General features: G+C 45.1%; 1 protein-coding gene across 2 annotated transcripts in view; it reads right to left on the bottom strand.

The window, feature by feature from the left end:
• The window catches only part of TBC1D4 (TBC1 domain family member 4), a 664,791-nt gene that overhangs the window by 311,784 nt on the left and 325,508 nt on the right, over window positions 1-27,499 (bottom strand). The window lies entirely within an intron of this gene.

Genomic DNA, 27,499 nt, shown 5'->3' with positions numbered 1-27,499 from the left:
TGTGGTACAGGTATTTTTAGGGTTTAGGGTGGGTAGGGGTATTGAGTGATAAGGGTGTTTTTAGCGTTGGTTAATGATATTGGGTCATAAGGGTATTTTTAGGGTTTTGGGGTGGGTAAGGGTATTGGGTGGTAAGTGTATTTTCAGAGTTTAGGGTGGGCAGGGGTATTGGCTGGTAAGGGTGTTTTAGGGTGGGTAAGGGTATTGGGTGCTAAGTGTGTTTTTAGAGTTAGGGTGGGCAGGGGTATTGGGTGGTAAGGGTGTTTTTAGGATTTAGGGTGTGGAAGGGGATTGGGTGATAAGGGTTCCTTTTCACTTTTGATTTCCCCATGTCATTGATTTCCTATCTCTCCCTGCCTCTTCCTTTCTCCAGTTTCCATCGATATATCTCTTGTTCTGGCTGAAAGTCGGATGATGAAAAATATGCCCCCAGTGCGCACCAGTGCAACGCAGGTACAAATTAAGCACTGAGCACAATCATTCACATTACAACAAACTTTAAAGTCATAAAAGATGAAATCTTGGCCGAGGTTGGGATTTTGACTGTGGTTGGACAGGTGTGCATTTGGGTAGGAGTATTTGGTAGCAATGAGGCTACACTAGGAGCATTGGAGGTGAAGCACCACACAACGACAGGCTCTCCCAGTCAGAGGACAGCCACGTACCACAAAACATGGTTTACGACTTACTCAATACCTTCCATACAATAGAACTGTCTTTCTTAATAAACTCTGAGATATAAACCGCTCTTACTACTTTGCAAATGTGGAAGATTTTAAGGGGCATAATCTTCTTAAGTGCTCGGGGACCAGCAGCAATATCCGCCATGAATGGCGCAAGTAAAACCCATCCTGACGTAGTACATGATAATAACATACATGATGACAAGACCTGTGTTGTAACTTGTGTTTCCCTGCTGCTTAGCTTGTATGTATGATGTGTGGAATGTTAGATGATTGGAATGTTGGTGTGCTGTGAATGTCAGTTGAGTGAGGGCTGAGCAGCAGTATAACCCCATCAGGAGCAGCTGTCCTGCTTCTCAGCCCTTACTCAACTGACATTCACAGCACACCAACATTCCAATCATCTAACATTCCACACATCATACATACAAGCTGAGCAGCAGGGAAACACAAGTTACAACAACCAGCCATTGTGATACCAAAAGGCACACATTGCAAAATAACTCCACACCTACACAGAGGGTGATGCAAGTTCAACAGAAACAGAAGATCACAAGAACTGGCACTGTTAAGCCCTGAAAAGTGAGGATCCAGTGCATGAAACGCAACCAATCACTAAGAAGTGTCCAGGGAAAGGATTGAATTAAGGGTGGGTTGTGTTGCACACCTAGGCCATAATTGAGTATTTGTATCACTCCGTGGTTACATTGTAGAAAAATAAGTGCCGGGTTCCTCGTCAGGGGGCCACCGCCATTTGCACCATATGAACTCAAAAAATCACACATACTCGCTTTACTGAAGAAAATAAACTTGGACCTGCTGAACCCTGACAACCACAGACCCATTAGAAATTGACCTTTTCTGGGCAAACTAATAGAAAGAGCAGCAATCACCCAGATGTCACAATTCATTGAAGAGAATGACATACTCTCAGATTTCCAAACAGGGTTCAGTTCGGGAAGAGGCACAGAATCTGCCCTCCTTGCCATCTGGGATGACCTGAAGAATACAGCTGACAGCAACGGGGTTGCTGCGCTACTCCTCTTTGACCTCTCAGCTGCCTTTCACACGGTTGACCATGAAACTCTGAAACAAAGTCTCTATGTAGCCGACATAGAGGGAACTGCTCTAGACTGGATAGCGTCCCACCTTCGAAACAGAACTAATGTCATCTATACCCCACCTTTCTCGTCCAAACCATACTCCACAAAAGCGGGGTCCCTCAAGGCTCTATCATCTCCTCCATGCTTTTCAACATCTACATGAAGTCATTACCAGTACTGATCAATCAATCTCACCTCACGTGCTATAACTATGCAGATGACACACAAATAGGCCTTCAACAAGACATTGGAAAATCACTAATTTTCAGCTGACTCCGAGCCGTGGATCAGTGAATGACTTAGACCCATCTCAAATTAAATGCTTCAAAAACTGAAATACTCACTTGTGGCAATTGGAAACATTACAACCCGCTTGCCGCATGGCCTAATGAACTGGGATCACCATCTAAAGTATCGAAGGAATTAAGAAACCTCGGAATGACCATTGACTCCACGCTGTCGATGAATGCCCAAGTGGACAAACTAGCAAGATCAAGCGTTGTCACTATAAAAACGCTGCAACAAATTTTCCCTCCTTTGGGATTTCCACACAAGGTCCAAGCTACCATCTCCCTTGTTCTGTCCAAACTTGATTACGCCAATAGCCTCTACCACGGATCACCGTTAACGACCATGAAAAGACTACAACGGATTCAGAACTCGGCTGCCAGACTACTCTTGCATATCAAACCGCGAGATCACATCTCCCCTGCTTTGAAAGCCCTGAATTGGTTACCGGTTGCCAGAAGATCCACGTTCAAGCTGCTTTGTATCACCCACAAAGCGATACATGGAATGGAACCGCTCTTCATCAGGAATAAAGTCACCAAACACATTCATCAAAGGAACCTCCGCTCTAAAGGGGCATCTTGCCTCAAAATCCAAAGATACAAGAAAAAAACTATGGGTGACACATCCTTCTCTGTTCAAGCAGCTAAACTATGGAACTCTTTACCCCCAACATAAGATCCACCAACAACCACCTTATCTTTAGAAAACTACTGAAGAATTGGCTCTTACCCACATAAGCACGCACCATACACAAACAGAAATTTACAGCATATCCCTCTGTATATAAGCATATGTTTTCACTATAGATATATACTTATCTTTGTGTATTGCTTTGTATAAACATGTAGAATAATTATGTTGTTGAGAACAAAAAATCATCTTTGGTCTATATGTACTTACTTCCATTGTGCACCTACGTACCTTCCATGTGCTTGGATCTGTGTGTCTGTTACTTTTCTCCTAAAGAAGCATATTCAATGCACTACCCTATTTCTCATCCTGTGCCTCTATCAATATCTTTAATCTGCATATACTTACCTCCTTCATGTATCTATATACTTCAATGTACTTATGGATCTATTTATTTATCATGGTCTTCTAATTTAGCATTTCCAATGCACTACCCTATTTCTCAGCCTATACATCTATCAATATATCCTCTACATCCACTCTCGCATTGATCCCAAACCCCATACCACTACTATGATCCCCAAAAATAACCCTTTCTAGACTCTCTCCTACTCTACCCCTCCTTGCATCATCTGGCACCTCTTTTACTATACCGATCCCCTAAAATAAACCTTTCTAAACTTTTCCACTACAAAACTCCTTTTCACTCATCCAAAACCCTCCTCCTACTGCTATGACCTTCAAAAAAAAATAATTCACTCTTTTATCCCTCCACTATTCTTTTCAATCAAAATAACAGACTAACATGTTCACTTCTCAAATTCCATATTCCACTATGCTAATTCACCACTAATCCTTAATGGGTTCCAGAGTAGCGTGCTACTCGCCAATAAAGCGTCTCAACACCCCATCAGGGTTACACGCGCTATATAAATGCAAACCTTTTTTCCTTTCTACCCCTCCCCAACCCCTCTCAATCCAAATAACTGACTAACATAACCACCACTAAAATTACTTTCATGTTTCACCATACTAATTCAACACTAATCCTTATGGGTTCCAGAGTAGTGTGCTACTCGCGCTTCAAAACCCCATCAGAGGTAGCAAGCGCTATATCAATACAAACCTCTTTCCCTCTTCTATCCCGCCACCTACCCTTCTCTACCCAAATAACTGAATAACATATCAACTACTCAAATTACTTCATATTTCATTATACTAATTTTCAACACTAATCCTTTATGGGTTCCGGAATAGCATTCTACTCGCCAGAAAAGCGCTTCAACACCCATCAGGGGTATAAGTGCTATATGAATGCAAACCTTTCTTCCCCTTTTATCCCTCCGCTATCCTTCTCACTCCAAATAACTGACTCATATCCACCACTGAAGTTACTTTCATATTTCACCATACTAATTCACCACTAATCCTTTATGGGCTTCCGGAGTTGCGTGCTTCAACACCCCATCAGGGGTAACAAGCGTTATATAAATACAAACCTTTTTTCCTCCTCTATCCTTCTGCTATCATTCCAAATCCAAATAACGGACTAACCTATCCACCGTTTAAAATGTACTTGCAAGGTTCACTATACTAATTCAACAATAATCCTCTATGGGTCCCGGAGTAGTGTGCTACTCGCCGAAAAAGCGCTTTGAAGCCTCGTCAAGGGTAGTAAGCGCTATATAAATGCAAACACAATACAATACAATACATATTGCCACTGTACTTACACAACTACTAACCATCACACTGAAGTGTGACAGTTCAGACTGTTTGGGGCGCCAAAGCTTTAAGAATGGCTTATTAGGCAAGCATTAGTGGTTTTTAATGTATATTGAATTAACAAACAACTGTTTTTCTGCTCGCCTTTAAATTACAAAAACAGCGCCACTATGTGGCAGCTGGCATAAGTATAGGTACAGGCAATTAAATGCTGTTGCAGGCAATTAAGTGCCAGTGCCCAGCACCGGGAACCACCGGCTCAAATTAAGCACTGGTATTACTGATCTTAATTCACACAAATAACACTGATCTGCACACTTCACTCTTAAGTGTGAAGATAAGCACTGAGTCCAAGCAAAAATGCCATAGAAAGACCTTTCAACTCATACAGCGCCATCATGTGTCACATGATTTCTGCTTTTTTCACATGATCAGCTAGCTAGTGAGGAGACCAAATCACATGGTTACAGACAATTTGATTAGGAAACTCCTGCAGCAAGCGTTTTCAACTAACATTGTGTGCAAGGCTGAGCACTGCTGATGTCTATCAAAGTTTTACAACCTCTCCAGGACATCATCGGCATCCTTAGAAACTTCAGTTTGTTTGTTAAGGGGCGGGATAAAAGAGTTACTGTGGCTCACGGGAAATGACCGGCCCAAAGCTCTGTTACCTACCCTGATAGCCATATCCCCTTAGAAACACTTTCAGAGCTTCTGAAGTAATGGACTAATGGTCCTGCGCCACCCTTATACCCCATTGTCTCCTGGTTTCTTTGTCTCACATGGTGAGTTGTATTCAGGGCCACTGGAATAATGCTGTTGTGCGCCAATTTTTGCATATTTATAGATTTGCCACATTTGCCACATAATCCATCATTTGCTGCATAACCTGCAGATTTTCACAACAACAAAAAATAGTTTCTTGCTCAAATCCTTCAAAAGTTACTAAATATAGAGCTGTACATTAGTGGGCAGTGAAAGGCCTTTTGCAAAGGTTGACTGGTCACTTATCTGTTGCTTATTGCTATATTTGGGTATTACATTGTTACTAATGAGGTGCACCCAATGCCCAGACATTGTTAACAAGTGTAAAATGTATAAAATAATGAACTATTAAAAAAAAATTGCTGCATTACGCTACATATTTTGACTTTTCTTGCAACATAATTTACTCAACCCTGCCGCATAATTTGGCCTTCTCCTGCTGCGCAATTCCAGTCGCCCTGGTTTTATTAGTAAGTTGGCTGCACTGGCTCCAGGCCAAAAGGTGTGAGGGTCCTGCTGCAACCCAAATTATGTCAGCCTTGACTGCCGAACCGGAGGCAGGGACATGCACTTTTCTAGCTCGTCCTGGGACCCATCACTATTGCATGGACACTGAGACAAAATGGCAACCCCAACACGGAGAGAAGCACAGCCAGCCTACATCCAATCACTCATGACTAGGAGGGATTACAGGGGGGATGGGATGTACTTGTATTCTAAAAGACAAAAAAAACAAGGTCAGGAACAGACTGAATAAAACACCAATCGCGCATCCTGAAACGCATTACTATTTCTGCATCAAAATCGTAGACAATCATGTGAAATTTGCACAAAATGAATAGAATTTATTGTCAGCATTTCAAGAAAAGTAATAGTAAATCAAATACCACGTTTACATAGTTACTCCGTTAGAAAAACACGACACCATAACAATTTTTACAATCAACCTGTAATCACTCGCCTAGGCACTGGAACAAAATTGCACTTTGGCGCCAAAATATTTATTCTTTCAAAAATTGCACATATTAAACGAACACAAATTGTACTCATTGCAGATGTGACTAAAACTAAAATTTGAAGGGTTTTCACTTCCTAAGTAGGATGAAACAACGTTTTCAAGGCATACTGATAAAACCAAGTTTGCAACATAGAGAGTGCAGCTTTCAAGCACAGTGCATAATATTGTGCACGCCCTCCTGTTAGTGCTTAATTTGTGCTGGTGCTAAACATCAGCCAGTGCTGGAATTGGAAAATATTTACTATGGGAACCCATAATCGTGGGTGAAGGTGTGGCAGAGGAAAGGGGGTGGAGTCACGAGTGGGGCGCCTTAAAAGTGGAGTGTGGCGGACAACTTTTACATTTATTTAAAAAACAATCTGCTGCAAAGAAATTGGAAACCATGACATATGTAAAAGTAAATCTGTTCTTAACTGGGCACAAAGAGCATACATTTTAAAATGTCTTACAGACACCAGCTGCAGAGATCACTGTGTGCCCAGCCATTTTGAAGGGATTATAATAGCAATAAGATTACTCTAGTAGTTAAAATAGTTCTTAGAAAGTTCTGCATTTTATATAGACACAGTTTTGACTTATAATAACAGAGGCTAAATGTGTCTGCTGCAAAACACATTTTGTAACATGCAGATCCCAGATTTGCTTTTTATAATGATAATTACGCACTTATATAGCGCACGACTACCCGGAGGCATCTCGGCGCTTGTACGAATACCGCCGAGGAACCCTTCCTGGCCTTTCCCTGTGAGGAGCCCACTCCTGGGCACCCCCAAGGTGAAGTCAGGCATCCTCAGCGTTGTTGGGGCCGTTGTAGAGATTAAGCAAGCTATTGCCCAGAGTTGCAGAGTGGGGCCCATGATCATAATAGGCACCGAGGCGAGAATTATCAGGTCCGAGAAAATTGAGCCCGAGACCCGCCGAGGTGGGAATTGAACCCTGGTCCCGGCCAGACTACTGCATCAGGGTCTGCCTCTCTAACCATTGAGCCACACTTCTCTACTACTGCTACTTTATTTAGAGAGCTACTGCTTTCGACACTGAGATAATTTTCGTACTCAAAGTTCATCATTTGCAAGCTTCTTAACATAGCACAGTTATTTATTTAACAGCATGAAGAAGCTGCATGAAAACTGTATGTCATGGGTTTCAGCCTTATATGTTTTTCTCGATCTGTTGTTATTCTAAGATTGCAAAGAAAAAAACCATTTGGGAAGTAATGAAGTCTTATTAGTACAGACACCACAATCACTGTGTTACGGTTTATATCCTGACTTTGTGTTTCTCTCAACCATTCACTCTTAACCTCTTCGGTGCTCAGGACAGCCCCCAACCATCCAACGACACGGTGGGAGTGTGCGGAGGATGGCCAGGGGCCGTCCGAAACACTCCCACTCATTAATTCTCCTGCACAGCACCGAAGGGGTTAACATAAAATATTTAAAAGTATGGATGATATGAGATTCCTACACCTTCTAAGTTTTAACTCTCATTGCCTTATGTAACATTTCCTGTACATTGATTTACACAAATGTATGATTTATTGTGCCTCTGTGAAAGATGTAAAACACTCTGAAGCCCTACACTGGGATGAGTAACGCCATAAAGGAATAAAATATAAAAAAAAATAGTAGGTGCCACTTAAATAAATATTCGTGTAAATACTCTTAAAGACAGATACATTTTGCATTTTTACAGTGCAAGGACATCTCTTACATAAGGGGGTGAGCAAAGTTAAACATCTGCATACAAATCCGTTTCTTTAAGTACTCTTGAAGTGAAAAGATTTTGTGAGACTTTTTCTTCCATTGTTTTATCGTCTAGCTGTTACTCCAGCCCAACGTCCTACCCAGTATTACACTCAAACAAAAGGAGGGCTGATTGCCCTTTAAATGAAGCCTTTTGTAAGGGCCCAGCTGGAAATGTAAATAAAAAAGCCTCCTGGCTGCCTACTCGTTGCTTCTCCGAACATAATGCAGAAAACGTGCAGTCACTGCTGGATTGCGTCCTGGTGTCCGAAAATGACAGAAGCACAATACAGCATGTTTCCCTGGGTCAGCCGGATCCCAGATCCCACCAGAAATAGCGGTGCGATCCCCCTACGTTCCACCAGTGAAACCAGCACTAATTATGGGATTCTTCATTGTCAAATAGTGACTCAGACCAGCAGAGAGAAAGGATAAGAGAGGGAGGAAAAGAGAGACAGTGAAATAGTGACAAGGGGCGAAAGCAAGGATCAAAAGTACATTAATGAGGTAGAGTGACAGGAGGTGTTGGGTGGATAGAGGCACGAGGCGGAATCAAAACAAGGCTGTTTTTGGTATTTAGGGACCCCGCCATCCGGTTGTGCTCGAAGGAGGTTCCTCACAAACATTTCGGATCCTAGCACCTGGTTTTCTCTTTATTATTTTTTTTTGTTGCATTTTTTTAATACAAATGAATCACTGCTTCTAGTAGTTAAGCATTCGCTTCATTAATAAGAATGGTATGAACTGACTGACTGGTCTGGAGAACACAAAAAAATACAACCCTTCCTTCGCCACTCTCTCCACAAGGCCTTTGAGCGGGACGTCTTACCTTTTCTGACTTCCGCGCCCTCCACCTCTCCTTGAGACGCTGGAACCTCGCTTTCATGCCTCACGGAAGTAATGAAATGTGTACACTGCAAGCGTCCGGGTGAAAACAGTGCATACTTTATCCCACACAAAGCAAGGCCTTGCGGTGACGCAGAACGCGGCCTGCTGCCACCGAGAGGGGGACCACTCACTGTTGGCGGGTTTCTCCTCTGTTGGAAACTCTTATCACTAGCGAGATAATTTTTTGCAAATTTCCACCCTTCTACATGGGTAGTGGCTGCATTCCATACATAACTTCCTGACTGGAAAGATATACCTCGCTTTTAAAGTAAGCCCTCACTCCTTCTAGGGCAGTGGTGGGCTAGGCTGCTAAGTGGAATCCAACACAAGGAAGCTATTTTAGTTGCACGTTCACAGGCATGGCCGAAGCAAGCAAGCAATGTTATTGTTTAAATGGCCTTATTGGCAAGGACGCGGTGGCAACAAATTAGGAACCTCACACTATCTCTGCAAAAAAAAATATCTAACACAAACTAAAATTACAATTGGTGGTTAAAGGGGCCGTCCACTCAGGAACCGCGTACAACATAGCTTTACCCACCTCACCTTTGACCCATGACTATGAATTAGCCAGGCCGCAAGTGGTGTGGAGTGGAGCGGAGTGGTGTGGCTCACTGGTTAGAGGCGGCAGACCCGGAAGCAGAGAACGGCCCGGGACCAGGGTTCAATTCCCGACGCGGCAGGGTCGTGGACCAGGGTCAGCGGACTCGATAATTCTCGCTTCGGTGCCTACTCTAACCAGGGATCACACTCGGCAACTCTGGGCATTAGCTTGCCTCATCTCTACAACGGCCCCCCACATTCGCCGGGGATGCCTGGTTTCACCTTGGAGATACCCAGTAGGGACCATCTCACAGGGATAGCCAGGACGGGTTCCCCAGCGGTCTACAGCGCCAGGACGCCTCAGGGCAGCAGTGCGCTTTACAAGACACATACATTACATGAATTAGCCAGGCCGCAATCGCTTGTGATTGGCTACTTTTTCAGCAATGAAGGTCTGAGAGGGACAGCACATCTCCATCCCTACCTTTGTTTTCCTAAATGGGACAGTTTTTTTTTTTAAACGAGCCCATGTCCTATAAAGGAACACCACTGCCTGCTCCCATCAAGAGCATGCCTGACTTGGTTCCCAAATCAGTTATAGGTTAATTTTTCTTTTATCAAGTTTGACGTTTTAGGATTTCTGTCAACAGAGTATTATCCTTCTAATCCCAGTCCAAGAAAATTAGCCTCTAAACTTATTATTACAAGGTCTTCTTTGGGTCTGGCTTCAGCCAAGCACTTTTGATCATACTTACATTCTATATGTGCAATACCCTTACTTATAGGCGCTTTCAGCTAGCCCTCTTCAGCTATTGGCCTGTTATTCACATGAACTACAGCAAACATCCTAGGGCAATGGGTCAGACTACTTAAACCACTGACTAAAGGGCCTATCCATCTAGGATCAGAGTTATCTTGAACCTACCCCCTTGCATGGCTGTAAAGAAACATATTTAACCCTGTACCAACTGGCATTCGAATCAACAGACCACACAAGCCACCGTTCTTTAATCTATAGCTCCCTCTGCTGGTGAAATGAAGGTAGTTCTTGGCAGTTGTTCAAAATGTTGACAACTTAAAGGGTGTTAGTTCTATAATATTAATTTAGAACATTGGAAGCTCCATTAAAAACAATGGTGTGCTTCGGGCTTATAATGGCTGGTGTTACAGATTAGTTTCTTGATAATCACATCTAAATATATAACTGTTTCCAATGGGTGGTCACTAGGTATGTGTCTCAAATGCATCATTAAACTTTTTTTAATAGCCTTCTGCGTGATGAAAACTTCGTCGGACAAGTTAGTAATTTAAAATGGAGAGCCAAAGGCAGGGCTTGACCCTAGGAGCCAAAGGGAGAGCCGAGCTAAGTGCCGGGCATGACCTTAAGAGCCAAAGGGAGAGCCGTGCCAAGGGCCAGGCTTGCCCTTAAGAGCCAAAGGAGAGCCGTGCCAAGGGCCGGGCTTGCCCCTAAGAGCCAAAGCAGCGGCCACTTCAATATTTGGCATGGAAATACCCAACAAACGTCATGAAAAAAATGAGGCGACTTTAAAATGTAGGTTTTATTTTAGTATGTGGAAGTGCTTCAATTTAGCACTTTACATTATATCACCTGACCTAGTGAGATTTATTAAAAGTTCAAGTTTCTAAACACAAACTTTGAAACATCCAAGAACACTGCCCACACACACTGACAATGCATCACAAATTAACCACAAGTCGCATAAGTTGATATGTGCCCCGCATATGGCCAATATTGCTCTAGATGGAGCACCATTCTGGTCCATTGAACCATGTAGACCACGTTTTTAAATTGGGGATCCCTTGAACCGAATTGCTTCCGGGTACTCAAAAATGTGACAGTCAAGGAAAGTGAGGCAGTGGCTAACATTAAAACTTTGACAAAGCAGGAAAACGGTAATTTTAACCCAGGTTTCCTGGTTACACGCCGTGCAGTTTAGCCATTAGATTGATACCTTCTTCTTAATCCCATTTAACACCAAAGGGCTGTGGTTTTTACTCCATACTATCATGAGCGAAAGAGCACAGCAAGTTAAATACAAGCACTAGTCACATGGTACAAGTATCTGACACAAGAGTCTTTCTAAAACAAGTTTTTTTTTTAAGTATAAATTAAGGTAAAGGAAGGAAGGGTGCAAATTGTAAGTTAATAGCAGCAACTTCCTCTGGCTTGGATACTGATTTCAGGAGTGCTCAAGCAGCACAATACCTCAATGACAGCGACTTCAAATACTGGAAAACACAAAGAGGTGTCAGTGATCCCATAGAGTTGGGCTCTCCTGTTACTGGGAGTCTTCATCGGGGCACATGAAACAGCACAACTCGGACAAAGTGTTTTGGGTACGTGTATGAACTGACAAAAACAGTCCAAGCTGAAACACACTCTTATTTATTTTGAAAATTCTTCAATATGTCGAGCGTTTGGTTGCCAGTTTTTGTTTTAAATACTGCACTAGGGAGAACATGGGACAGTGTCCAGGATCCCAGCATGACTCTGAACAGCCAGTGCCCTTGGTCAAGCGCCAGAGCCTTTTGCCCTGAGTGAGGTTCAAGCCGTACTTGGCTTCCGCACCTATAATCATGGCCATTGTAATTATGCAAATCTGGGGCCCCGGTGGTTTTTTGCATGATTTTGAATGTGTCGCATTTTCCACATAACTCATCATCTGCTGCATAATCTGCATATTTTAAATAAAAAAATGTGTTCCTAGCTCAAACGGATCAAAAGTTACTGAAAATGTGGAAACATGCATTTCGCTTGCAGTGGAAGGCCCTTTGCAAAGGTTAACTGGTCACCTTTCAGTTGCTTATTTCTGTATGTTGTTGTTACACTGGTACTAATGAGGTGAAATCTCAGCATTATCTATAATAAATGCAAAATAATGAATTAATGCTATCAAAAAATGTTCCGCATTATGCTGCATAATTTTCTTTTTCTTGCCACATAATTTGGTCAATCCTGTTGCATAATCTGGGGCTTCCCTGAAGCATAATTCCAGTGGACCTGACTATATTGAAATCTGGTTCTATCTTGATAAATCACTGACTAGAGGAACACCTTACCGACAGCAAACATGAGCATTATTTTGCTCATTGCAAACTACAGTAAACTCGATTGTGATTGTATTCTGTACTTGCTGCTTGTTCGAGCTTCTCGGAAAGACAGGCAGAATAAACGCAAAATATAGTATCAGCGAATGTGGTTCATAAGACAAGAATTGACAAATGAGAACATGTCATATCAATCACGCATGGGAGGCATGTGTATGCGTGTGACAGTGTATGATAATAAATAGGTAGCAGAGAAGCCTATGAGACAGCGGAGGCAGCTCCTCCGTTCTGGCGGAGGAGCGTCACCCCACTGCTGGGGCCAGCAGATGAGAACATGTAAAATAAAATGATAATAAAGGAATAAATAAAACTGCTTTTTAATCATTTTATTTTACATGATGAAGACGGAGCAGAGTCTTGAGGACGGGGCCATCCTCTGACAGCAGCAGGAGTAGTGGTGGGCACAAGGTACTGCAAGTGCGCATGTCAGTTTGGCCGGCTGAATTAGGATGGCCAAACCGACATGGGCACTTTAGATATGTCCAGGCTGTTTCATGGAAAATAGCAGGCATAGGCTCATAGTCCCTGTTGGAGCATAAAACCAGCTCGCTCAGCCCAATTCCAGTACTTGTCTCATGCTGGTTAATTCCAGCATGAAAGTAGCGTCCGGATTGGCGCAGGGGAGTCTGGGACCTGTGCATCGGGAGCTGAACAGCACAGAGGCGGCAGGCTGCAGGTACATTTTACCTTTTGTCTGCAACAGCAGCCACAGTTAGAGAGACATTAGTCTTATAAACAAACAAAATGTACAGTTATTATGACAATGAGTTGATGAAGGACATACGTGCCACTACCCTTGTTTTCTCCACTCATGGGGGTGAGGTGAGACTCTGGAGGGGATTAGAAAGAAACAAGGCGGTTCTTTGAGACAAGTTAATATGAGGGGTGTGTGGTGCCAAGCTCAGCTCCGAGACGATTTGAGTGGTATAGTGCAATGAGGGCAAAAGATGACTCAAAGGGAGCATGGATAGGGTTAGGTGGGGGGGGGGGGGGGTCAGACAATGTAAAGTTTTAAGTCGCATTGAGTCATGTCTTGTTCAGTATTTTGTGACTAGGGCAGAGACAAAGGGCAATAATATTTAGCTGGCCGAGTCACCATGTAGGGTTGATTTCCTCAGAGAGTTCCCTGAGCAAGGAATGGATGGCAAGGGGCTTGACTTTATTCTAAAAAAAAAAAAAACTACTTCCCCATAAAGGTTGACTTCTCCACTCTTGGTGCATCAAAGAAGACCTCTGATCCGGGTGTCTTTAAAAATTTTAAATAAAATGTTGACATTTTCACACTCCCCCCTGAGATAAGGAACCTCAAAACCAGTCAGGTCCTCAGGTGTATATATAGGTAAAGATTATGTTTCTGGCTTGCTATGATAGTCCACACAGTAATTTACAATCTCATCTGCCTGATTACCAAAACCAGGAGAATTCTGGACTCCTCAGGCAGGCCACAGAAAGTTGTCCAGAGTGCAAAATTTAATAAAGGCACTCATACTGCACAGAAAGGAATACGGTATGCCTGTGGATGCTGTCACTTCAGACACAGTTATGCATGAACTTGAAATTTACACCCAACCAGAACACAGGTGAACGTGGCAGACAGGGCTGGAGTGGCCACAGTGGACACAGGGAAACCCCAGTAGGCTGAGAACCAAAAAGCTGCTTTTAGGGGTGGATGAAGTGATCGCCAGCTAGCCAGTCCGGCAAACACCCCTGTAGGAGCACGCACTTTTTTAATGCAAGTACATTCATAATTGGCTCAAACAAATGAATATGGCTGGTCTGGACACATTTTCAGCAAGCTGATACTCATTGTTCCCAAGAAGGGACCAGAGGAGCTGCAGCTGTATAATGGGTCCCATAAAATACACATTTTGTGTACACTGGGCAAGGCTTCCAAAATTGGACCTAGCATCCTGAGAATTGTTGTGTGGCACAGCTTAAGTAGCATATGGAAAATGTGGCATGCCACCCAGTAAATTTATGTTGAATTTCAAAAGAGAAATGTTTTTGTCAAGCCATACACAATATCAATGTATGTATGCATGCATTCATGTTTGTAGGTATGCATATATATATATGTTATTTCTTTAGTGCAAACCTAGCTAATAGGCAGTGTTCAAAGACCAACAAAGTCAAAGACTAATAGGAAAGGAAGCTGGGTTGTGACTGGTTAGTTCATTGTGAGACAGTGTTCTTCAACATGGTGAGTCTTAAACTCGTTCCAAAATTGGAACAGGGTTGGGCAGCCCTGATCGATACAAGAATGTTGTTCTAGATCCTGGGTGAAAAAATGGCCTGCTGCCTTGTTTTTCTCTTCTTCATATTTCTTAGTCTGCAGTCTGATGGCTGAGGTATGCCATCTTCGGGGTCCGGTCGAGGGTGCAGCAGGTATACTGAGGGTGCCTGGTGTCGAGGGCGGTGTGCCAATTACGCTACCACCCCCCTCCCGAGACCCATGTGTACCCTGAACACACCTAACAAGTGCAGAAACCAAATTTGGTAAGCCTCCTAAACCAGCAGTAATTAGGAGGAGATACCTCCTCCATCTTGTACTTTTTTGTCACCTTCTTTTTTCACTATTCACGTCCCTAGGTTAGGGTGGGCCTTAGCGCGCTCATACCACCAGGGTTTAGTACACTTCTATAGTCCTGACTAATGCCTGGTATAATTACACCGTTTCAAGGCAGAAACATGTTGATTGACAGTAGATAATTTTGGAAATAACCACACAGCTAATTGTGGACTAATTTCCTACACTAATGTTTTTACTTATGTTCTAGTGATCAATTAATAAATAATTTTTGGATACACTGAAGACATTTTTAATCCCTCACCACCATTTAACTTTACTTTATTCTCACTGCACGCCTGAACTCACAAAAAACCCGCTCCGCAGTAAATCTGGCGTCTAAGCACACTAAAGAGGCACTCTGCCTCTTTAGTGGGGCCCAATGATGAAGCATGTCACCACCAGGTTGGTGAGTGAGGGCTTTCTTAACTAACCTAAGTGAGGCTAGTTTCTTTTGCTCCTTTTGTGGTCTTTTTGAAAACCATAGAACAATCTTTTTTTGTTTAAAAGATTCAATCGGGGAATAAGAGTGTCCTATAACTCTCCCTGTCTCTCTCCTTGTTGTTATATATGTATGCCAAGAACCACCAGAGATGTTGAGTTTGTCTGCAAGATAAGCTGAGATTGTGATCGCTTTGCAAAAGATGCAGCTGGTTTTAAAGATGGTGAAGGTGGCAAGGGGAGCCAATGGAGTTCCATCAAGATGAGAGATGTGATCATATTCCATCAGGCCCAGAATGAGATATGCTGCAGCGTGTAGGATACCCTTCAAGGGTACCAATGTGGAGTCTGAGAAGCCATGAAGTAGGGCATTACCACCAACCAGATGCGATGAAGATGAAGTTTCTTTATCAAGACACAGGTTGATTTTCTTTAGTAGACGGCTGGTACCAGGCTGTCTTAGTTTTTTGGCAATGTGTTCCTTCAGCATGAAGTTGGTATCCAGAGTGAATCCAAGAGACTGGGTTTTCGGTCATAGTTGGGGTTCAAAGTTGTCAAGGTTCAGATCACTGTATCTTGTTTGTTGTTCTTGGCAAACAAAAGGAATTCTGTCTTGGGTGGGTTGAGCTTCAGCTAGGTGCTGGACATCCAGGTCTGAATGATGTGCAAGCAGTGTTTTAGGCGTTCAATGTCTGAAGCAGAGGATATTTTCAAGCAGAGTTGTGTATAATCAGCATACTGGTGAATCTTGATGCTGTTAACTGTGTGTAGGAGCATCAAGAAGCTCCATGTTAAGGTTGAAGATGACAGGAGACAATATGGAGCCCTACGGGACTCCATAGGTAATATGGGTCTTTTGTGGCCTGGAGGTGCCCATGTGAACAAACTGGAAAGGCAGGAGGAGAACAGTAAAGGACATTGCGAGTGAAACCCATTTGAGACTCCAGGGGTGCGTATGATGGCGGGATGGTCAACTGTGTCAAAGGCAGCTGAGAGGTCCAGCCACATCAAGAGGCAGTGCTGAATAATGTTGGTTCAATAAATATATTGAAAACGCCCCACTATGAATTCTCTGTATATTTCTCTGAGAACAAGTGAGCACGAGTGACTGAGCGAAAGGTTCTGTACTGTTTCCACGATCCCGGAGGGGTCAGGGTTGTCATGTTCAGTGGTTGGCAGAAACCATTCCCTGGTAGGTTAGGAGGGCTTACGGTAGCACTGAAGGCTAGATGGTCTATAAACCAACATATCCTGCGGGGGTGTCCGGAATCAGTCTTGACACCAAGCCCCTAGTTTATGTTGTCCAAACAATGTGAAGATCCTACAGATTTGCATGAACTGCACAGTGGGAAAAGGTTGTCAGCAGCACCATGGAGTTGATTCTTACTTACTTACCAAAGGTGAAGGACAAGGAGGACTTAAAGATGACAACGAGGCCTCCTCACTTCTTGTGTGTGGGGTTCATACAATGGATACTGGAGCCTGTGGGAAAAAGGATGTCCAGGATATGTGACGATGTGGGGATGAACCATATTTCCTTGATGAAGATTGTGTTAAGCTTGTGATAGGTGATGGGGTCTGCAATGTCTGGAGTACTGCAGAGCATGTGTTATTGAGCATGAGTTGTAATGCATATTCTGTCGTTTCAGGGTGCGTGGTATTTAGTGAGATGTGAACGAGGTTGGGTCTGTTATAAGAATACTATGTGGGTGTGTGGGGCATTTACATCTGGATATTATTAAGTGGATTGGCAATATTGGGTACTGGGTGACGCATATGATGTTATCTTGCCTTGTAAGTTTCAATGGAACATGTGTTCTGACCTAAGGTCATATCTGGACCTAACAGGCCCAAACAGGCAATGCCCATGCCTTTGTCCGCCCTTGGATGAGGAAGCCTGGGTTTTGGGATGCCCTGAACAGCTGAACTGAAGAAAGAAGAAGGCAAGTCCACGGTTATCAAAAACCTCAACCCGTGTGACCCGCGGTGTATGCACTTTTGCCGGGCAAAGGAAATGAAACGCAGAAATAAAGTCTCGACCAGAATCATAAAATGTGGCAGGGAAGCTGGGACTAGAATGCAGGCCAACATAACCACTAGCCAGCCCTAGCGGCACGAAGGGCACCAAGAGGGTGTATCTAGGATTGCACGCATTAAGCTGACTTTATGTATGATTAGCAGCTGCTCGAGTGGGAAACGTGCATCCGTAGTGCAGCACGTTTGGTATTAGTAAAATGTATGGACACGAAAAGAGAATGAACACTGAGCACATCCCTACGCTGTTGGTGCTCGTAACAAGCACTGCATTTCCATCATACATACATTCGCATATCTCATTATCTACTGATGCGCCAGCCATTCAAGTTGCAGTTGTTCAATCATATTCGCAGTGTCCTTGAGATAATTAATTTATGGACACAGTATTTGCTATTCAGGGCAGGCTCAATTATGTTTTGTGTTCTTTGGGGACCTTTTCCAAGATGGAAGAAAAGAGATAGTGTTCCTTGAAAGTAGCTATATTTATTGTTAAAGTCGGCAAGATGGCTGAGTTAACTCTTGTTGCTGACATGATGGAGGTTATAAGTATAATACTGGCAAAGCTGAACTGGTCCTGTCAAAAAAACACTAAGTACCATGAAATACTAATGTCCCGTTTTGCTCCAAAATATTGGCATTTTATTTTGTGTAAATACATTTCTAAAGTTTGTTATTGTGAGTGAAAACCCTGTATCCCCACAATAGCAGCTTTAACTTTTATAGCAGCATAAATACAGAAGTGGTATTTAATATTACGCACATCTTTTTCCTCAGATATTTTAGGATTCAGGTTTTGTTTGTTGACCCATGTTTTCAGGTCTTGGCGTAAACATGATGCATATAGTTTTGCCTCGACGTCAATCAGCACAATTAACCCATAATTGCTCAGAGAGGATTGGCTTCCATTCTTATGGATAAGATGAAAGATCTTTCCTTTCCATGAATCTGGTATGATTTTAATGCAGGAAATTTGATTGAAAAGTGGTAATAAGTAGGGTAGCGTTAACGTGTTGAGCCTCATGAATTATTTAATTTAATTATTTTTTTCCTATCTCTAACTAACCTTACCTACCATACCGAATCCCTTAGGTCCTCAAATGGCTCTTGTTCTGTGCTGAAAGGAACAGGAATACTGAGTGGATGAAAAATTATCATATGAGTACCTAGTATAAGATAATTGTTAACATTTAATTTTGGAATGAACTCCCAAGTAATCCCACTTCTAGATCAGTTAACCCCAAATCAAATTGAGCTTAGCCACAAACACATAATGAAACAGAATCAGCAGTGTGATTTATCTTAATTTTCATTTGCTATTTAGATTCAAATACATTTCATACAACCTAAATTTAAAATAGATCAGATTTAAGAAGCAATTGCAAGCTATGTGAGATCCAGATTTGAAGGAACTATCTTCCTCGGCAGAGGGAGATTTTATCCTAAGGGAAGTTAATTAGCAGGGAAATCAGTTGTTCCTATTAGGAAAGTTCAGTAAAGTCCAAATCACCAGTTCTAGTTCATAGACAGAATCGTCTGCCTCTGTCCGTAATGCAGCGTCAATGCCACAGCTGCTCTGACGCAAACCTTTTCAGCCGAAAAGGTTCCACTACACTAGCATAGCAGCCAGCAGCAAATTGCAGTATTTCTTCACAGTTTGCGTTGTTTCTAGAAGTCCAAATAATCAGTCTCTGAACAGCCACATGGGTGTAGGGGGAGAAAACCCCTAGTTAAAAATGTAGAAAATTATACTCCATCAATTTCAGGTCTACACCCCTTGACATCACCAAATTTGTCGGACCACTCTGTCCCATTGGTTGCCCACGACAGGATGAGATAATGTAGTAGGCAAAAGTATACAGATCCGGAAGAATGAAGTGACCCATTACTCCCCATTTGCTTAGAGCCACTGTCGTTTAGTCATTTGATTATTTGTTGCATCTAGAAAGTAGGTGATTTTTGCTCTCATCCCTCGTCTGTCTCCATTGTCAAGCATTTGCTCTAGGAAGTAACACTTTTGTTGTAAGCCTAGTCAAGAAAGCTACAAGTGTCAAAGAAGGCAATTGAGTGTTAGAACACAAGTGGTAATTTTACAAAAGGTTCCCATAGCTTCAGACTATTCAGTTCATGCTTTAATGATGCTGTTTCTAGTTCCTTTGATTGTTTTCCTCTGAACATATTATGGTGTTTGAGTCGGGTGTTCTTGATCCCTTTAGTGTCTTCTTCTTGCCCTGACCAGGGTCCCGCTTTGTCCTCCTGGACCACATTATTGTCCCTATGCTGTGGCTTCCTAACTTTTTTTAACGTTGTGTCTTTGTGCGGGTTACGGATGATGGCACTGGCTTTATTTGACCACCCCGGGGTTGAGTCCCTTTTTGCTTCAAACTTCACTGCCTACATGGCATGATTTCCCGGCACAGCTTACTTTTTTGCTGATTTGCGGATGTCAATGGATTCAATGGGGAAACAAGTGGGAGTGCGCTAGACCCCCCACAAACCGTATCCAGGCCTAGCCGGGCTTCTTCCGCAGGGGGCCCGCTTTCTCCTCGAGAAGCTACTTAAAGCCTCCCACACTTGCCTGTACCTACTCCACCTTCATTTGCTTCCTTGCTGCATTCTGTGTCACCGGTGAAAAAGGCTTCCTTTATGGTACCTAATTCCCTTTTGTTTTCAGTGAGGCTTCTCTCTTACAGGGCGCCCTGCTTGGTCACCTCTGTGAAGCTCTGGTTAGCCGCCCCCACGAGGCTTCCACTGACTTCTCATCCTTCCCCCCTCTATCCATGGGGGTTAGGCCGGGGAAAGCACTGACTGAGGATTTAACTTTTCCCCCCTCAGGAGGCGGTCCGGAGCTCTGTCTAAATTTGGTTGAGTGATAACCGGAATTTTATGGATTTTGTCAGGATCGGTCGGCGGCCTTCGTTTAAGGTTTTCCCTGCTGCAGCTGTACTCTGTAACCAAGACGGAGGGCGCAGCCCCTTTTCTCCAACCTTAGCCTTGCCTAGTTTAGCCACAGCCCACCAGAGGTTTACTGGGCCTGAGACTGCTGTAGCGGTGGCCATGCCCTTCTCCCAGAGCCTGCGGCAAGATAGGGATAGTGCGCCGAGAGCGGGGCAGTACACTGAGTTTGGGGTGAGATGAGTCTGCCCTATTAAGGGGCTGAGAGGAGGGCCAGGGGCAACGGGTTGATGAAGCATGAAATACAAGCCTCCAGTCACGCTATTGGCACTGGTGCCTCCTCCTTCCAGCGAGCCGCTCCAGGCAGCATCTTCCCAATGCAACACAACCTACTCGGGAGGACACAAGCACACCAGCTGCTTTCAGCCACCTGCCTTGGCTCCTCCGGACCACTTTTCCTCCAGTTGCTCTCAGGTCACGATAAGGCTTCCTGCACAGAGGCCACTTATGAACTTACACCTCTCTCCAGATCTCAACAACCACCACCACTAGAGGCCTTTAATTAAAAGTTCCCCATTGTACTGCAGAAGAGTTCATCACTGGGATTTGTCTTTCACTTCCGGATCACAGAATTATCGCTCATCAATCATGCACTCATGCTGATACTCATAAACATACACAAGTATGCACACACAGTCCACATAAAACATATCAGCCTTCCACTCCTTCCTCATGACTCATCTGTGAAAGCCAGAAGCTGCAGGTGAATTTGCGGTGTCTCACTGGGCTTGGATGTGTCTGCTACAGTCTGGTTCTTCAGTCTTGGCAGCGAATGGGCAGCTGGCTAAACCTGCCGGTGCACTGCCACATGGTACTGTGGTAGGCCTCCCAAAGGTTGAAAAGACTACTGCCTGCAGTTCTTTTGTTTCTCCAGCCCTAGAGAGGCATCTGAACCAACACTCAAAAAGTTAGGAAGTAGTCAGGGGCAAAGGGTCAGATATGGGAATTCTGGAACATGTGCAAAGAGAGAAGGAGTGAGAAAAGTGAGGGCAGAGGCAGGGGCAAGTAGCAATGGTTGCCCCTTATTCTCCAGTCGATTGACTCAGCTCATAGAGAGAATCTTTCTCACAGTGAGCTGTCCAAAGCGGCTGGGTTTGGCAGGATGTTCAGGCATCATTCACCCATAGATACTGCACATTGACATTTGAGTTGATATGAATCGACCCCACAGTGCATCCCTTGCTCTGATAGCGCCCTAGGCAGAAAGAACTTTGGTACATTTGCTGCTGATGGTGAATAAAATTAATACAAAAAAGTGATGGACAGAATGTTTGAATTATTCTCAGCCACTGGTGGCTACTATGGCTGTATACCAACCCATCTTTAATTTGCACACTATACCACTTCAGTTTGGACTCAGCCATATTCAAATCAGTGTCGACACTGCAAAATTGATGCTATGTGGCTTGACTCTCGACACTTCATCGACCAGGTACCACCAGCAAAACTGATGCTTCACCACCAATTCACCTCCCCTGTACCTTGCAAAGTCCCGAGCACCGTTGTGCCAATGACCTGCACTGACAGTAAGGAACCAATGTCGCACCAGCCCCAGCGATGCCTCATCTCCCCTGTGCCTCTCAACGTCTTTGGGTTGTCAACGTTTCCAAGGTACATTATTGGGTTCTGTACGACTCAGTACCCAGTCGCGTTCCATCGATGTTGGCCCGAACTTTAAGATTTGACACCAACAAGCACGTTATTATACCTCCGGTTGGCTCTATTGGGTTTCTAAGTGCTATTACTGCATCTAATCTTTGAGAATTCGTATTTTGATTTGTGTATGCTGGGTTTTTGTCATTTTGTTCTTGTCAGATAAATATTAACTATTTTTCCAAACAGATGTGGACTGCTCTTGCCCAGCTACCAAGGGGGTGAGCACAGGCTATTCTGATGGTGTAACTAACTTACCCTGACTAGAGTGAGGGTCCCTGCTTGGGCCGTGTGCAAACCACTGCCAACCAGAGACCTCATTTCTAACACTAACCCGCAGTCCTGGGCACATTTTCCTTGCTTCTACTAGGGCCTATGGCATTCTTCCTACACTACTGGCTGATGGAGTTAAAAACAGCATCTGCTACATATTTAACAGTAATTTAAATTACTTTATACTGAACCACTGGAGCCAAGTGAGATGCAGGCTGCTTGTTTCCATCACCTTAATGTAGATACCTCTGAAGACTGGGTGTGGAGGGGTGGGTGTGCGTTGCACTGAGCAGTGCACGAGGTATTTGTGTTCATAAATATCCTGGGGTTTTAGGAAGTTTTGCGCGTGGCAGCCGTTGGAGGTGGATGAGGAGAACACGGCTTGAAAACGGTGCAGCTTTCAGCATTACGAAACGCAGCAGGCCATCTTTGGTAATCAAAAACGACAGAATCCAGGAGCTGCCAAGCGCTGGCGATCCATTAACACATCACGTTACGTTACATCTTACATGCAATAGGTAAACCAATAGAAACATAAGTTGAACTGCCGAAACGAAATGAGCTGGAACAAAGCTCTTGGGTTTGATTCGCAAAGAGAAATCTGCATTTAAAGTGGTTAAAGACTCACTTAACCTCTCCCAACAGAGCCAATTAGATAATGTTGCTGTTTTAAAGCTTTCATATGAGAAAGAAGTCGCTGTAAGCAGGAGTAACCGCAATAATAATAAAACAACACTAAAGGAAAGGACATGTTATATTTTTGTGCGTGATGCATTCCAAATTAAAAGAAATGTTACTTATGAGCAGTGTTACATTTCTAAAAGAAAAAGCGCCGGGCTCTAATTTTTTTCTCGGAAGCTCAGTTCGGATTTCACCTCACACCCCTTTCATCCACCAAGACATTCTCCCTGCCTTTTATTTCACAGTTCCAAGTTCTTTTTCATCCCCACTTTCTCACGTTATCAGTTTTCCATCTTTCTCTTTCTTCTTCTTTCCACCTTTGCTGCCTTTCTCTCTCTCGTTCTGGATCAAAGTGAAATCAGATGATTTAAAAGATGTCCTAGTCTTCGAAAAACAGTGCGTCCGGTGGGCCCCACCTCCAACCAGGGCTGGACTGGCGAGCTGGGGGCTAATTTCTCTGTGGTGAGGGCTTATTTCGTTGATGGGGCCCTGCGTGTGCTTTGAAATAAAAAAAGAAAAACGAATTTCGTTTTGCACACGCAGGTCCCCATCAACGAAATCAGCCCGCAACACGGCAGCACACACAACTGCCCGGTAGCCTCCAACCACCTGCTCAAATTAAGCAACATTTGCAAAGCACACCTCCACCATTCGTGTTGTGTTTAGACAAACTTCAGGCTGATGATAAAATGTTAGTACAATTCCTATAGTTTACTAGGACATGCACAATTAGAGGAACTGATTTCAATTATTTGGCTAAAGCACTGAAAAAGCAATCCCACATGAATAGTGCTGGCCACCGTAAGAAGGGAGATAGAATAGTTTAGACTTATTGACAGATCATCACGTGTTACTGTCAGTGGAATTAGGCACCAGCTACGGGTACGGGTAGGTCCCGCACTGGGAACCTCGAGGAAACAAAGAGAAAGGCGGGGGCTGGTATTTGCCCCATCGCTGGTATGGCGGGGCACCGGCCCCTCTCCCCCTCGCCTACAATCCATGGTGGGGCGCGCCCCGCCGCGTCATCGTGACGCGGTCAGAGCGCCGCACCATCGATTGGTGAAAAGGCTCCCATGTGACCCGGAGGCGATTGGATCGCTTCTGGGTCAAGGGGGAGCTGGGGGTCAGACCAGTTAGAACTGGTTTGGCCTTACTGGGGTTTAAAAAGGCCGGGGGGGCGCGGGAGGCGTTGTCTTGTTCCCGCACTCCCAGGTCTGCCCCACCTCAGCCTTTTAGGAGGCTGTCATCTTTTTCTGGTTTCTTGTTGCAGGTTGGCGTTCCGGAGACCCGACAGAGGCGGACGACGATCTTTTGTTATCTTCCCTGCAGGTTGCCGTGGTGACTCGACGGAGGAAGACTACGATCTTGTTGTTATCTTCCCTACAGGTTGCCGTGGTGCGATCGGGAGCGGACCCAGGGAGCAACGGTTGCGGTGCGGAGAGCCGGCACAGTATCCAGCGTCCTCCAGGCGTGAGCAATGCGGTGAAAGCGTTAGGCGCTTGCACGTGCCGCAGGTACTGAGGGGGCTGTGTGCGGGCATAAGAGGATATGCTTCATTGCAGCATTGGCGGGGCGCGGGCCGGCCTGATCGGGTAGTGAGGCTCGCTGCACGGGTCCATGTAATTCCCGCATATTAGTGTAGTAGGCAGTGCGTCTGTCTCATAATATGAAGGTCCAGTGTTCGTGCCTGATAAAGAGCATTTATTTCCCGGTTTCTGCTTCTGAGTTGGATACACTGAACTTTACTGTCGCTGCAGCAAGAGCGCAGTGGAAGTGAATTGGGTTCGGTTCCCACGTTGGGCAGTGGTTCAGGCAGTACACCTTTTCAGGGGCATAAGGTTTACGTTTCAGGGGCCGGGGAGCCATTGTGGGATAATAAAAGTGCGCAGTAGTATATAGCTGCACAGATTAGGCATTTACAACGGGCATCCGTGTACAACCTTTTGATTTATAGATTTTAGGTACTGGTGCAACAGCCCAATAGGCGAATAACTTGTGTATACAGAAGAAGGTTGCCTATAAATCCGGTGATTCAGGGCAGATCACTTAAATCGTTCGTGCCTAGGGGGCGGAGCTTGCCGGCGTCCATGTCCGACGTGTAACCGCGGAGCTCCCGGCTACAGCCCTGGCATAATCCTTTAAAATATCCTTTAGGTGCCCAAAATAGCCGCTCAGGAGGTGAGGTGCTCCCCGGTTGTGCCCGGGGTAAGCGGAGGATCCAGACTTGTGCCGTACGGCCGGCGCGTGGAGGCTCCCGGAAGGGACTGTTTGGGGCAGCGGACTAGGCCTGCAGCAGCGGACTTTCCTAGAGGCGAGTAAGGGTGGGCGTAAAATCCGTTTCGCGGGCGAATTTGCGGATTTTCCGCGATTTCGCGATCCGCGAATCTCGCGAAATCGCGGTAAAATCCGCGAATCAGCGGGGACGAATTTTCAGCCAAGCAAGGGTTACAGCAGCAGGAGCAAAAGTTGAACCTAATTTCTTTGTAACCTTTTACAAAAGGGTTACAAACAAATTAACTTCAACTTGGACACCTGCTGCTAATTGCTTCCTGGCGCCTCGTTGCCTACTTGCAACTATTCTCTGACCCTGCTCTGACCCTTGAAGCAGGGTCAGAGAATAGTTACAAGTAGGCAACGAGGCACCTGTCCAAGGAATTAAACCTCATCAGGAAGCACTTACAGATATAAAAAACAGGAAGAAGGGAGAGGATGGCAAATACACCCATTTTGAGTTGTCAGGAGGGGTTAAACTAAAAGAGACCTTTACAGCACAATTTTCATATGCATTTTGCTAAAAATAAAAAGCTGTATGTTCTGTAGGGGCAAGTCAGGAATCTGGCCCTTCAGAGATACGGCCTCTCTTTCTTTCTCTCGTTCTCTCTCTCCCTCTCTCTATCCCTCTCTTTCTCTCTCTTTCTATCTATCTATCTATCTATCTCTCTCTCCCTCTCCCATAAACGACTGCATGGGTAACTTCGCTATGCAAGCGGCTCGCGAAGACGCAAAAAGCCTCGCGAACACGCAATAAACCCCGCGAACACGCAAAAAACCCCGCGAACACGCAAAAAACAAAAATTCGCACAAATTCGTGAATTTTGCGGATCGCGAATTCGCAAATCCGCAAATTTGCGGATCGCGAATTCGCAAAATTCGCCCATGCTTAGAGGCGAGGCCCGCCGACGTCGCACGCCGTGCGGCTTAGGGGACTCAGTGCGACCCGGAGACCCAAACCGGACGCCGGAGGACTTAGGACCTGACCTCTGCGCCAGCCGGCGCTGTTGCCGAAGATAGTACCTGCGGAGGGGATCCGCCGACCGGCGGCCCTGGACCTGGGTGTGTGGGGCTGCCAGGATCGCTGCCTAATCCACGAGAGCTATTCCTCTGGTGTCTCGACCCAACCCCGGTGTACGGCCCTTCCTCCTGCCCTACCTGTGCTGTGTGGGCCGCGGGCGGACGCTGAATCTCTCAGTGCGGCGGCCGCTTTGAATGGACACTGGTGGCCTTCGGTGAGTGGTTGCTGGACCCTGTGCTGCGGGCAACTGGTGCCTGAATCCAGGTGGCCTTGGCGGACGAGTGACGCAGGGAGGATATCCGCACGCCCCATGCTGGGGCTGCCGCTGCGTGATTTGCCTTGACTACCCTAATGTGAGTACATGTGGCGCTGGTCCTGGTTTTGAGGTGCTGACCTGCTGGCACACCCCTGTTCACACGCACGCCGCCATTTTGCTGTCTGGCCGGGGGCAGTGGCGGCCATTTGCCCACAACTTGGATCCCTTTGTGACAGTGCTGCCGGGGCCAGGCAAGCGGGTGGCTCTGGGAGATCGCCGCTCGAGCCGCATGGTGTCCTCCGCTGCGTGTGCATCCCCTTCCACCCTGACATAGTGTGTCAACTGTGTGCAGCTGCAGGGAACTAGGGGCGCACGTGGAAGTTGAAAAGTACCTGGGCCTGTTGCGGAGCCTTGCAGCCACTGGCGGTGAGTGTTGATTACATGTCCACCAGACAGACCATGGGCAAAAACGACAGGTCACAACCTAAAATTTCCTTCGAGCAGCGCCGGAACAAGGGGCCTGAGATGCCGGCCTCGGCAGCTGCCCCGAAGGGGGCAACGCCTGAGACTTCCATTAGTGCGGATATTCGGGAACTGCTGGTCGCAATGGAGAAGGGGATACAGGACAGCATCGCAACAGTCGGGTCCAAAATAGACGCCCTGTCCTATCGCATGGATCGCATGTCGGAGCGTGTGGACAAACACGCTGAGCGCCTTGACATGGCGGAGCGACGTCTGACCGAGGCGGAGGAAGCCCAAATGGAGTGGGATAAGGACCGCAAGCAGTTCGGCAGGCTACTACAAGTGATCCAAGATAAGTCGGAGGAC

This window comes from Lissotriton vulgaris, chromosome 8 (genome assembly GCF_964263255.1).
Source record: "Lissotriton vulgaris chromosome 8, aLisVul1.2, whole genome shotgun sequence".
In the NCBI taxonomy this organism is placed as follows: Eukaryota; Metazoa; Chordata; class Amphibia; order Caudata; family Salamandridae; genus Lissotriton; species Lissotriton vulgaris.
The sequence above is the reverse complement of the archived record's forward strand: the minus strand, read 5'-3'. Positions and strand labels throughout refer to the sequence as shown.